Genomic DNA, 12628 nt, shown 5'->3' with positions numbered 1-12628 from the left:
ATAGAGGGCTGAGCAGCTTTAGGCTCCTCTCCGTCTGACAGAGTCCCCAAGGGAATATCAGTAGGAGGGGGATCAGCAACTTCCTCATCTGAAGGAAACTCGTCCGACAATTGCCGAGTCTCAAGCAAGGGAGAGACCTGCCGTGGTGGCAATGCTTGACAAGCAGAGTCCACACGCAAAGGAGCATCAGTAGCAGTCAAGGACGCTACGTCATGTAACTGCTTAAAGGACTGACCAGCAACAACCACAGGTGCGGGAGGACGCTCGATGTCAACTCGAGACTGCCTTGACTGCCTAGACTAAGCACTCAAAACAACTCTTGACTGCGGTGCTTGACGCTCAACGTCAAAACAAGTCAACTTCGCTGGTTGGCGAACGTCCTGAACGTCAACAAGAGCATGCGGCAGCGGCTGAAAGTCAACACGGGACTGCATCGAGTGAGGCTCTACAAAACGTGACTGACGTGACTTTGTAACGTCAACGTCAACAGGACGAGCAAAGGCTCGTTTGGGCGGCTGACGGCCAGGATCTCGATCAGCTAAGCGGCGAGGATCATCGTGAACCTGCTCAGCAGAATAGTCCTCCATAAGAGAGGCAAGCTTATTCTGCATGTCTTGCAGTACAACCCATTTAGGATCAACGGGAATGGGTGCGGTAAGAGACGAGGGTAACGTCTGTGACTGCAAAACCTTGCCTACACTAAGACTCTCGGAGCCTGTGTTACGCTTCTGTTTAGGCGTCGAGCAGTCTTCCGATGACTGCACAAGGTCAGAGCTGTCCCAATGGCTACAACCAGGACGCTGGACCTGTCCTGAAGGGACTGACTTTCGCTTTAAGGGTCTCGAAACCTTGCTCCACGGTTTCTTACGCGATAAGCCTTCGGATGACGAGGAGAAAACCGTCTCGCTCGTCTTATGGTAGGGGCGGTCTTGACGAGACACGCCTGAAACCATAGAGGGAACGTCTGTTCGTTGGTTAAAGCCTCTCGAACCCATAAGTCCTACGACATTACTTCTCCCTGGGGCATGGGAGCTTGCAAGGGGTCCCGGACTAGGCGAACAACAGGCACGAACAGACGAACCCTCTGTCGCAACACTGATAACACTTTGCGCAATTATCACTTTATCACTACAATTTTCTATTTTTGCACTTACTTCACTGAAATCGAATTTTTCAATAATTTCACATTAGGCATGATTAAAACTGATTTCTACCTGAAGCACGCAATTCTCCCCTACATCAAAAGGTTATAATTGCGAAATAAGTCGTATAATGTAAGCACATTAATACAAGCAAAAAAACAGTAAACATATATATCGAATAAAACGGAAATATATAAAGTTAAAAGGATCAGTGACTGGGGAGGAGACTAAACACTAGTTCATTAAAAACTACGTTTTCAATCTCTCACCGGACAGTGCCTGGGATGAGAATAAAAAACTAAAAACGTTTTATCCTTTCTCCTCGGAACGTTCTCTCTTCCTCTCTCCCTCTCTTGATTTCACACAGAAGAGAAAAGCCCACTTACCCTTCGTCAATAAACAGGTTATTTGACCAAAGGAAAAAACTGAAAGGACTAAGAAATTGAAAATTAACAAGTTCCTTTAAATTAGTATTTAAAACATTTCAGTTTGAAAGAAGAATGAACAAAACGTCAGAATCGATTTACTCTTTCTGCAAAGTGAAACCGTGATTCTCTCTTTCTCTATCGTAACGATAGAGCGCAAACTGCGTAGCATAAATAAACCAAACGTTAGTTCATCTTTGAAACAGCACGAAGACTAGTCAAAGAAAATCTTTCATAAAATATCTACTAAAAAATATTAATTTAATAACTCTTACAGAGCAAATGATTTAAACTTAACGAAAATAAAAGTTGAAAGGGCTCAACGTTGTTTAACTTCGGTTTCCAAGTTAGGACCGAATACTCTCGGATTAGGGGAGGAATAGGTAAGGCCGCATATAAACAAATCATTAAAATTTATCTTGATGTTTATTATAAATGGAAAGCTAATCGAAGAGGCCTAATAAAGGCGGGTGAGATATAAAATATATAGAGGAAAATCTATAATTAACAACAACAATTTATAACGTGATAAGATAATTGCTAAAAGCCTAAAACACACTTCCGTACACTAAGGGAAGGGTCGGCCATTTTTACTCTATGGAAAAAAACCAGAGATAAAAGCAAGGACAAAACACTTTTACTCTCCTTTCAAAAGCATTTCTTTTGAGGATAGTATTGAATAATCCAACACGGCGAAAGCAATACAACCAAAACCAAGTACTTCACCAATTCGGTAGAAAACTCGAGGTCATAATAGCGAGTGGAATCGACAGAGAAGAACTGGAGCTGTTTACATGTATATGCGGTATCTGGCCGATAGTTGGCGCTGGTGGGCACACCCGCTACCTTCATGGCGATCGCTCGCGAGTTTTTGAATTCTGTCGAGCCGTCGGAGACGTCAGCTATTATATATTCACCGGCTAAGTTTAATATTTAAAAATACATTGTTTACATCTTACAAAACTATTCTGTAATATCGGTGTGAAAATGAACAAATAAATACGGGGACAAATTTATGCTAAATGTGAATAAATATTTCACTACAATACTAATCAAAACACTTAAAAGGGTATGCTGTACTTCGGAAGAGAAAAGACGTACAGTACACTACTATACTGGATAAAACAAGTACTGTATACGCCAAACTTTGCAATACGAAGACGTTTATATCCTAAATCTAACAAAAAGACACATTTAAAATGACAAATTCGTAGATAATTTGTATTTTTCCTAACTATACAAACCTTAGCTATTTAATAGGGGTATTACTTTCGGCGTAGGTGAAATGACGAGCCATTAAATTTTAACAAGGGTTAACTACCCATAACACTAGTTAGGGGGTAGGCTTGCTCCCAGCCCCCCTCACACACCCGTGATTAAGCTTACTTTGCTTGGAGGTAGGACTTCAAGGGGGATAGGGCTGACAGGTAAGTTTGCCTAAATAGCTAAGGTTTGTATTCACTATACTGTATAGGAAAAATACAAATAATCTACGAATTTGTCATTGGTTCCGTAACTGGAATACAAACCACACTATTTAATAGGGGTGACTCACCCATTAGGTATGGTGGACGTCCCAGCCAATCTGGTTTTTGACTTTACCCGGGGGCTCCTTATCTGAGCGATAGCCTTTTACTGCCGAGACTGACAGGCGCATTTCTTCACGCAAATAAACGAGGAACTCCGCTATTGCTGGAATAGTGGCATTGAGAGGAGAGATACCCCTTCCACGACACCAACCACAGAACACTTTCCACTTTGCCTGGTAGACTGCTGCTGATGACTTACACAGGTATCCAGACATCCTAGTCGTAACTTGTTGCTAAAATCCTCTCAGAGAGAGGAAGTGCTGGATAGTCTCCAGGCGTGAAGTCGTAGTGAAGTTACGGCTTTGTTGAATATGTTGGCCTGTGGTTATTTCAGCAGATTGTGACGTGGAGGGAGCTCTCTTGGGAGCTCTGTTAGGAGCTGCAGAAGGTCCGGAAACCATTCTGCATGATGCCATAGCGGAGCTATGAGGGCCATTTGAAGATTGACCGATGTTCTGGTCTTGTCGAGTACCCTCTTCATTAGGCAGAACGGGGGGAAAGGCGTAAACGTCGATGTTGTCCCACCGTTGTTGGAATACATCTTGCCAGAGAGCCTTGGGGTCTGGGACTGGGGAACAATACAGCCGGAGCCTGAAGTTCAGGCCGGTTACGAAGAGGTCTACAATCGGAGAACCCCACAAAGTCAGGACTTTGTTGGCTACTAGATGATCCAAAGACCACTCGGTACTCACTATCTGAGATGCTCTGCTCAGGTTGTCGGCGAGCACATTCCTTTTGCCCAGAATGAAGCGTGCCAATAGTGGTATCGAGTGTATTTCGGCCCATCTCAGTATCTCTACTGCAAGATGGGATAGCTGCTGCAAAAAAGTACCTCATTGCTTGTTGATGTAAGCCACTACTGTGGTGTTGTCGCTCATCACCACCGCTGAATGGCCCGCCAGCAACTGTTGGAACTGTTGAATGGCCCGCCAGCAACTGTTGGAACTGTTGAATGGCCAGAAAGATGGCCTTCATCTCTTGGAGATTTATGTGGAGGTACTCTTCTGACTCTGACCACAGGCCTGAGGTCGTGTGGTGCAGCACGTGGGCAGCCCACCTTTTTTTTTTTTTTTGAAGCGTCTGAGAACAGCATCAAATCCGGGGGGGAGGACGAGAAGATTCACTCCCTTTCGTAGGTTCTCGTCTGCCACCCACCACTGGAGGTCTGTCAGTTCCGCTAATCCCATGGGGATCCGGATGTCCGGGGAATCACGAGTCTGATTCCACCGGGGCTTGAGTTGCCACTGGAGGGATCTCATCCTGATGCGACCATTAGGAACTAGACAGCCAGCGATGAAAGGTGACCGAGGAGACGTAACCACGTTTGGGCTGGAAGTTCTTGTCTGAGAAAAGGTCTTGCGATCTTTCTCAGCCTTGTTATCCTGTCGTCTGATGGGAAGGCTTTGTGGAGATTGGTGTCTATAATCATGCCTAGGCATACCAGTCTCTGTGTAGGAAGCAGAGAAGACTTTTCAAGATTTAACATGATCCCCAGATCTTGGCAAAGTCTCAGAAGTTTGTTTCGGTGTTGAAGAAGGGTTGATACCGAGTCTGCTAGGATTAGCCAGTCATCATCCAGGTAACGGAGGAGACGGATGCCAATCCTGTGTGCCCAAGATGACACTAGGGCAAACACTCTGGTGAAAACTTGAGGTGCTGTGGAAACACCAAACCACAGCACCTTGAACTGGTACTTTCTGTTGTCTAGGCTGAATTTTAAGTACTTTCTTGAAGACGGATGGACTGGGATCTGGAAGTACCCGTTCTATAGGTCCAGTGTACACATGAAGTCCTGAGGTCTTACTGCTAGTCTGACTGCGTCTGCCGTCTCCATGCTGAACGGAGTTTGTTTGACAAACTTGTTCAGGGCTGAGAGGTCAATGACTGGTCTCCAGCCTCCAGATGCCTTTCTTACAAGAAAGAGTCAACTGAAGAAGCCGGGGACCCGCCAAGGACCTCTTGAAGAGCGCCCTTCTTCAACAGGGTCTGGACTTCTGCACGAAGGGCCTGCCCCCTTGCGGATCCCATGGCAAGGGAGTCTATTGACACTGGATTCCTGGTCAGATGTTATGAACAGGATGCAATATCCTAAACGGATCACGGATGACTTTTAAGTACTTCCTTGAAGACGGATGGACTGGGATCTGGAAGTACGCGTCCTTTAGGTCCAGTGTACACATGAAGTCCTGAGGTCTTACCGCTAGTCTGACCATATCTGCCGTCTCCATGCTGAATGGAGTTTGTTTGACAAACTTGTTCAGGGCTGAGAGGTCGATGACTGGTCTCCTGCCTTCAGACATCTTTCTTACAAGAAAGAGTCAACTGAAGAAGCCTGGGGACCCGTCGAGAACCTCTTGGAGAGACCCTTTTTCAACAGGGTCTGGACTTCTGCCCGAAGGGCCTGCCCCCTTGATGATCCCATGGCAAGGGAGTCTATTGACACTGGATTACTGGTCAGATGTTATGAACGGGATGCGATATCCGAGACAGATCATGAAGATTGTCCAGGAATCGGCCCCGAGTTGCTTCCACCTGTCTGAGCAACTTTGTAGGCATCTCCCCACAGGTGGAAATGCAGGGGGAGTGCCTATCCTAGCGTCTGTGGCCTCGGCTGCTCCCTCTAGGATTAGGGCTTATTAGATACCGTTGTCTTCGCTGCTGGTTTCGTCGTCACGGTCTTGGTTGGACGAGATTGCTGAGGTGCTGGAGGTTTATAGGGCTTGGATGTTACAGGTGGGCCCCCTCTGGGGAGGAATGTCTGAGCCTATTTATCTCGACGCTGGGGACCTGTTGGTGGAACCTCTCAGACACTGCATCTCGACGTTTCAAGATATTGTTTGCCCACAAGTTCGAGACTCGGTGGGCAAGAAACTCGATCGCGCGAGTGCCTGAGAGTAAAAAGGTCTTCATTGCCTTCCTGGTACGCTCCTTGGAGAAATCCTCAGATCATATCAGGATACCCAAGGTCCCTAACCAGATGTCCAGCCACGAAGTAGCTTGCATCGCATATTTAGTGACCTTTTCCTGGTTAAGGACTTTGGCCGCCGAGAACGAGACCTGCCGGCGTAAGAGTCTCAAGAGAGACTCCCCTGGTTAGCTCTTCTAGAGAGTGTTGAAGTGGAAGAGCTGAACTGGGCTCCTCCAGGATCTCAAAGTACCTCCTCTGCTGTACGCAAGGAGGTGGGAGGAGCTTGTTCGTAGAGCCAGCACAGTTGGAGGAAGCAAACTCAGAGAGCTGTTGGGCGATCTTGTCCCTGGTACTCTTCAACCCTTGAGACCAGGGTAGGGCTGCACTGGTCTTTGAGGGTTTCTGAGTGCTGAAGACGCAGGCTAAGACCGTGTCTTTGGCCTCTCGAGGGGGTAAACCCATTGAGAACCCTCATTAGCGTCAGAACCTGCCAAAATGCATGTTCTGATTCTTGTTAGTCTCCTCCTGATGTTGGACTCGCAGCGAAGTCTCCTTCGGTCCCCAAGAGCTCTTCTTGGGGTGAGTCGCGGACATTCCTTGAGTGGCTGGCTGTCTCCGTTCTAGTCCTGGTGGAGGACTTTGTCAGAGTCTTAGAGTCTTTGGACTCCTTCCTTGGAAGGAGGTAAGACTCCAACATCAAAGGCCTGAGTGCTGTGTCCCTCCTGATCTCTGATTGAGGGGAACTCTCCGCGTAAAGGGAGGTTTCTTCCAACAGTGGGATGGAGGAGTGCCTCTCATGCGATTCCATTGGTGAAGGATGGTCTTCATCGGACAGGAAGGGAGAGTATCCCTGGGGAGATACTGGAGGGACTAACCTCGATGGTCTGCATGGGGTCAGCTTCACCCTCGGGGAAGTGACGGCGATGGAAACTCCTCTTTTCCTCTTCAAAGGTGTAGAGGAAGCCATGGTTCTGTGCCGTGAGTTCAGAGCTGTAGGCTGCTCTGACGAGCGGTCGGACAGGACAGGCTTGAATGCCTGTGTTACAGCTCTGACTAGGGCACTGAACCAAGGCTGCTGGCTGACTGATGCAGTCAGACATATCCCCTGAAGGGATAGGGACCGAAGGTTCCCTATGTGGATCACCATAATAGGAGGGTCCGCCTTAGAAGGCAGTTTAGGGATCCTGAACCCCTCTGCTGGTGCCTGTTTCCCTTCTCCCGCAGGGCGCGCTGGAATGCGTTTGCGTGGAGGGGAATGAGGCGATGGTGACCTTGCTGGATGCAGTTCCTGCGGCCATGCCCGTTGGCACTCGTGGGCAGGAGAATATTGGAACGCGGGCGCGCAGGAGAATATTGGCACGCGCGGGTGCGCAAGAGAATATTGGCGCGCGTGCACAGGCGAGCGGTGGTGCGTGCACAGGCGAGCGGTGGTGCGTGCACAGGCGAGCGGTGGTGCGTGCACGCGGGAGAGTGCGGATGTTCAGGAGAGCGCTGGATTGCACTTGTTGTTTCACCGGCAGAGTGTTGGCGCGCAGGAACTCGTTGCCGTGAAGGTGAGTACTGGCGCGCGGGAGCAGGCTGGTGCGCAGGAGAGCGTTGGCGCATGGGAGATCGTGGGCGTGCAAGAGAGCGCAAACGAGCAGTAGTGCACTGGTGCGTGGGCGACCCTGGCCGTGTGAGCGCAGGGCACACAGGAGAGCGCTGACGTGCAGGTGAACATTGACGCGCAAGTGCATGAAGCTGCTGCCTTCTATGGGGGCGAGCAGGTGAAGGGGCGCACCGAAACGCTGTAGAGTGGTGAGGAGCTGCTGGTGAGCGCTGATGTCCTGTAGGTTGGCGAGCTGAGGGCGATGGCGCACAGCTGCGCACTTTGGTAGAGCTACAAGAGGCTTTACCAGTGACAGGAACGGTGATGGCAGATCGGCAGGTCTGAAGGGTGGATGGTTGGGAACTGGGATGTGCCATTTGTAAGGGCGAGCATCCACTGAAGGGGATCGCGAACAATCTGCAGTGAGGTCCAGGACCAAAGTCACAGGACTAGTTGCAGAAACAGTGACGATCGATGAAAGAAGGTCGGATGACTGCGACGATGATGAACCAAAGAGGTGCCTTTTCACCGACGGTGAAGGGAGACCCCTAAGGGGAGCCTTCCGACGAATGCGCCCTCTGGGGGCCGTTGGATCAGCAAGCTGACCGTGCGCCGCAGCAGTCCTCCGAAGAGGAGTCTCTATGAGTGAACTCCCCCGAGGGGAAGAAACACTAGCAGGAGAGACAGACATTGGACTTAGTTTCCCCCTCGATGGATGTTCAGGAACGGAGGAAACTAAGTTGGCAGCAACCGCTGGAGAGTCTGGCGGGGCAGAGGAGTTGTATGAAACCCCATGTGACACCTCTGACACCATAACATCTACGAGGGTCAGAGGATCTACCTCTTGACAGCGACGATGACTGCTGAACAGAAGCACCCATGCGGATGAACTGTAGCAAAGCTTCCTTGGAGGGCGGATCCGTAAGCCCCAAGGAAGACCAAATCTGCAAAAGAGGGGTTAGTGACAAGGCCTCCTCTGGGGGGGAGAGGCGGGGCTGCTTCGCTAGGGGAAACAACATCATCTCTCGAGAACCGGGGTTGGCCGACATTAATTTGCTCTACTCTACTACTCGACACTCTCTCGTAAGGGGCCGAACGAGAAGGAGCTTCGGAGGAGGGTCGGGAGACGAAAGAAGAGGCCTTGGGTTTTTCTCCCTTCAAAGGAGAAATATCCTGCTTGGACTTCTTCTTCCGCCATCGCCCAAACCTCTCCCACTGGGAGGAAGACCACTCCCTACAATCATTACACTTATTTTCACTATCACACCATTGACCTCTGCATACAGGACAAAGGGTGTGAGGACGCCTCCACTGTCGACATAAATGTCCCACAAGGGCGGCCGGAGAGTCCAGGGCAGGTGCGCATAGTCGCAGAAGTCAACTTCGCAAAACACACTAAGAGAAGAAGAAAAAGCAAAAGTCATTAATGGCTGCCAATATTCGGTGAGGATGAAGAGCGGCAACATCCAAGCCGAAAGCAAAGTGAGCTTAATCACAGGTGTGTGAGAGGGGGGCGGTAGCAAGCAACCCTCCCTACCCCCGCTAACTAGCGGTATGGGTAGTTAACCCTCGTTAAAATTTAATGGCTCGTCATTTCAGCTACGCCGAAAGTAATACCCCTATTAAATAACGTGGTTAGTATTCCAGTTACGGAACAAACGGCTTTTTTTTTTAACTCTAAAGTAATAAAATATACAATGCTATACCCTCCTTTGCTTGTTACAGATTTTCTATGTCAATCAAGTTGAAAGATTTGACGCTTGAACAGCCGATGTCAACTTCGAAGGACCAAAGTGTTCCATTCCTTAAATATTTACCCATGCACCAATCAGGAGATAAGAGAGAAGAGTCAGTTTCGGTAAATGGGGGTGTGGAAAACAAGGCATACTAGTTTTGATTATGGTAGGAACGTGAATTTTTTTCCAGAGCAAAGGTAGCATAACGGTAAAATTGTCAGTGCGGTACCATAAACAGTACCCGACATGACAAAGACATCGGCAGGCTACTGTACCATAGATCATATATAAACCATTACAGGTTTAGACAGTACATTTTTCGGTAATTTTTTTTTGTATTACAGGGTGAGATTTCGAACAGAAAATATATGTTTTCCTATAGTAAATAACGTGATTTAACCGAATTTGATGTTCATTTCAATCAGAAACAAACAGATCAACCAATTCGGCTAACTTTAAGTTGCACGGTGTCACTTCTCTTACGAATATACTGCGAACGATAACATTAGCAACGTTACCAATAATACACAATGTTACCAACGTTGACGTATGGTACACAGAGTTACCAACGGCACGCTGACATTACTAACGATAGCAATGATAGATATTTCCATACGTATTTTAAATAATTTCTCCATATAAGTTTTACCCAATATATAAAAAGTACAAAAAGGGCACAGAACCTAACAAACCCACCTAACCTAGCCTAGTAGTATGACAGGTCACAAAACAACATTTGATCTACATCGGACGTTGGCAGCACTGGTTACTGTATTTTTTCATGACACAATCTTTGTAACGGCGCCCCCAAAGTTTATTCAGATATACTGTTTTGTATTTTCCTTCGGTTATTATAATTTCAAGAAGGTAATGAATAGAGAAGAAAAGGCTTGTTTTACGTTTATATATCGATTCCCCAGTATGTTTTCCCCACCCAAAACCCCGAGTTCCCACTGGGGGTCCCCCATTATCGGTGGATATAGATGTATATATATTTCTGAAACTATTCATTTGCGACAGGAACGAGTGTCATTTTCGAAGAGAGCGTAATTTTTTCTATAAGAAAAAGTAGTTGTTTACCTAGGTTACATCGCCCTGTAATACACTACAATGAAACCCATTTTTCTATATGATTAAGTAGACTATATTTGGATTAACCCAGGTAAAATTCACAGTAGAAGATTATGTAATAGATCACAGGCTACGTACCTAGAACCAGACCAGCCTACCGCAGGCAGAGCAATATACCCTGAGCTAGCCTACGCTTCAAGGCCAAACAAGTGAAAATAACTTGATCCGAAGGATATGAATTCACAATATGAATATTATATGTTAAGGTATAGGGTACTAATACTGAATCAGAGAAGCCTGCCAAACACAGAGTTGAGTACCCTATGTTAGCCTATGCATCAAGCCCAATAAAATATAGTATAAAAAAACTCACACAAAGCATATTAATCTATTTATACATCTACATACATGAATATATAAATTCATAATATAAATATTACATGCTAGGCCACAGAATACGTAAATACAATATGACAAGCCTACAGTAGGTAGAGCAAAGTGCTATGGGCTAGCCTACGTAATAGCCAATGAAATAAGAGTGAAAATTAGCTGAATTATACAATATTCGTCTATTTATTTATCTTCATACACGAATTTCGTGAATATAAGCTAGAAGTTGACGTACACCTACATGGCCTAAACATGATACAAGAGCCGTGCCGTTGTACAGCCACAACTCCACCCGTATCCTACCTCTCAATTGAGTTATTATCCTTCACATCTCCCGTAGGTTACGCATACACGTAAAATGGCGTTGATATCAAACAATAGCAGTTGTATTTTACTGTTTTGTAAAACAAACACAGCCACAAACACGAGGAAAAATATATGACGCAGGATATAATCAGAGCAACGAACGCCCGGACATTCAGCGTCTCTGGTATTGTTTACTTCCGCTCGATGTCACTCAGCAGGATATGTTTTTAACATTATCTTCTTATATTATAAACTTGCATTTTTTACTATTATAAGTGAAATAAAAGGTAAATTAAAATACATATGATTTAATTTACTTTATCCTGTTATATAATATATGTAATGGTGTAAAAACTTGTTAAAATAATCGCTTTGCTTTTGCATTCTACCCGATTGAATGAGGAAAATTCAAAACTTTCATAATCGGAATCGAAGACATTAGTCATGATTTTTTTATTATATCTGCATAAGCATTTTTAAAACATTACAATGAATACTATAATAATGTAATTTAAACAGAACAAGTTCAATATTTTAGTTCATAATGAAAATATTCCAGTAAACGTTGTCGCCTCATTGGACATGGCTGCTATTTATCTGTGTTTTAGGTTATTATAGTTTTGATTATTGGCAAAGTAAGAATAATAGTTGTGATAATATTTAATAGTTAGGAGATTAAGTTCAAAACTGCCGGTTGGGCTGTTTTCTTTAATAATCTTCCGTTTCTTGGTTTAAGATGACGAAATACTGAAAGAGTGCGTTTTGTATCGGCACATCTCAACATATTTCTACACTTTTTATATTTTTATATAAAGTAAAATTTCTGAGATAACAAATAAAATAAGCGTCATATAATCATATTTTTATTTTCTCAATTTTTTAACAGACAAAAATATAAAAATAATGGATTTGCCTGTGATGCTTAAATATCAATTGTATATACAAAACGCACTATTTTTTTTCTATCGGCTAGCCGCTAGCGGCTAGAGCCTAGTTAGAGGCAAGGCCAATAGAATTTTCTATTGGCTTTGGTTATAGGTATACGTGAATCTTGTAGGACCTATTTTATTATTATTATTATTATTATTATTATTATTATTATTATTATTATTATTATTTGCTAAGCTACGATCGTAGTTGGAAAAGCAGGAAAATATTACCCGAAAACGTTTATTCCAGCATCTTTTTACACATTGTTTTCTGCACCATACACCAACAAGGATCTCATATATTTATGGTCTGGATAATACCATTAAAAACCATATGTATACCTTGAAAAATAAAGGCTATGAAATAAAGGATCACACCTGCAAATTCTATTGATAGGGATGTAAGGTACCTCCCCAAGCTTCGAACTAGGGTCAAATTTTCACCTATATAAGGCTAACCTTAGTTTTAGCCATTATAATCTATTACCCATAAGCTGTGATTGTCATAAGTAGAGGAAATATACATTCTAAACATTCTGATACC

The 12628-nt window shown here is 45.1% G+C and overlaps 1 protein-coding gene across 1 annotated transcript in view; it reads right to left on the bottom strand.

Annotated features, from left to right (window-relative positions):
• The window catches only part of LOC137636767 (zinc finger protein 845-like), a 45368-nt gene extending 34013 nt beyond the window's left edge, over window positions 1–11355 (bottom strand). The window contains exon 1 of the mRNA XM_068369142.1: window positions 11153–11355. The gene's annotated coding sequence lies outside the window, so the exon portion shown is untranslated. The remainder of the gene's footprint in view (window positions 1–11152) is intronic.
• Between the last annotated feature and the right edge of the window lie 1273 nt (window positions 11356–12628).

The sequence above is a fragment of the Palaemon carinicauda genome, unplaced genomic scaffold (genome assembly GCF_036898095.1).
Source record: "Palaemon carinicauda isolate YSFRI2023 unplaced genomic scaffold, ASM3689809v2 scaffold382, whole genome shotgun sequence".
Classification (NCBI taxonomy): Eukaryota; Metazoa; Arthropoda; class Malacostraca; order Decapoda; family Palaemonidae; genus Palaemon; species Palaemon carinicauda.
This window is presented reverse-complemented; position numbering and strand designations above follow the sequence as displayed.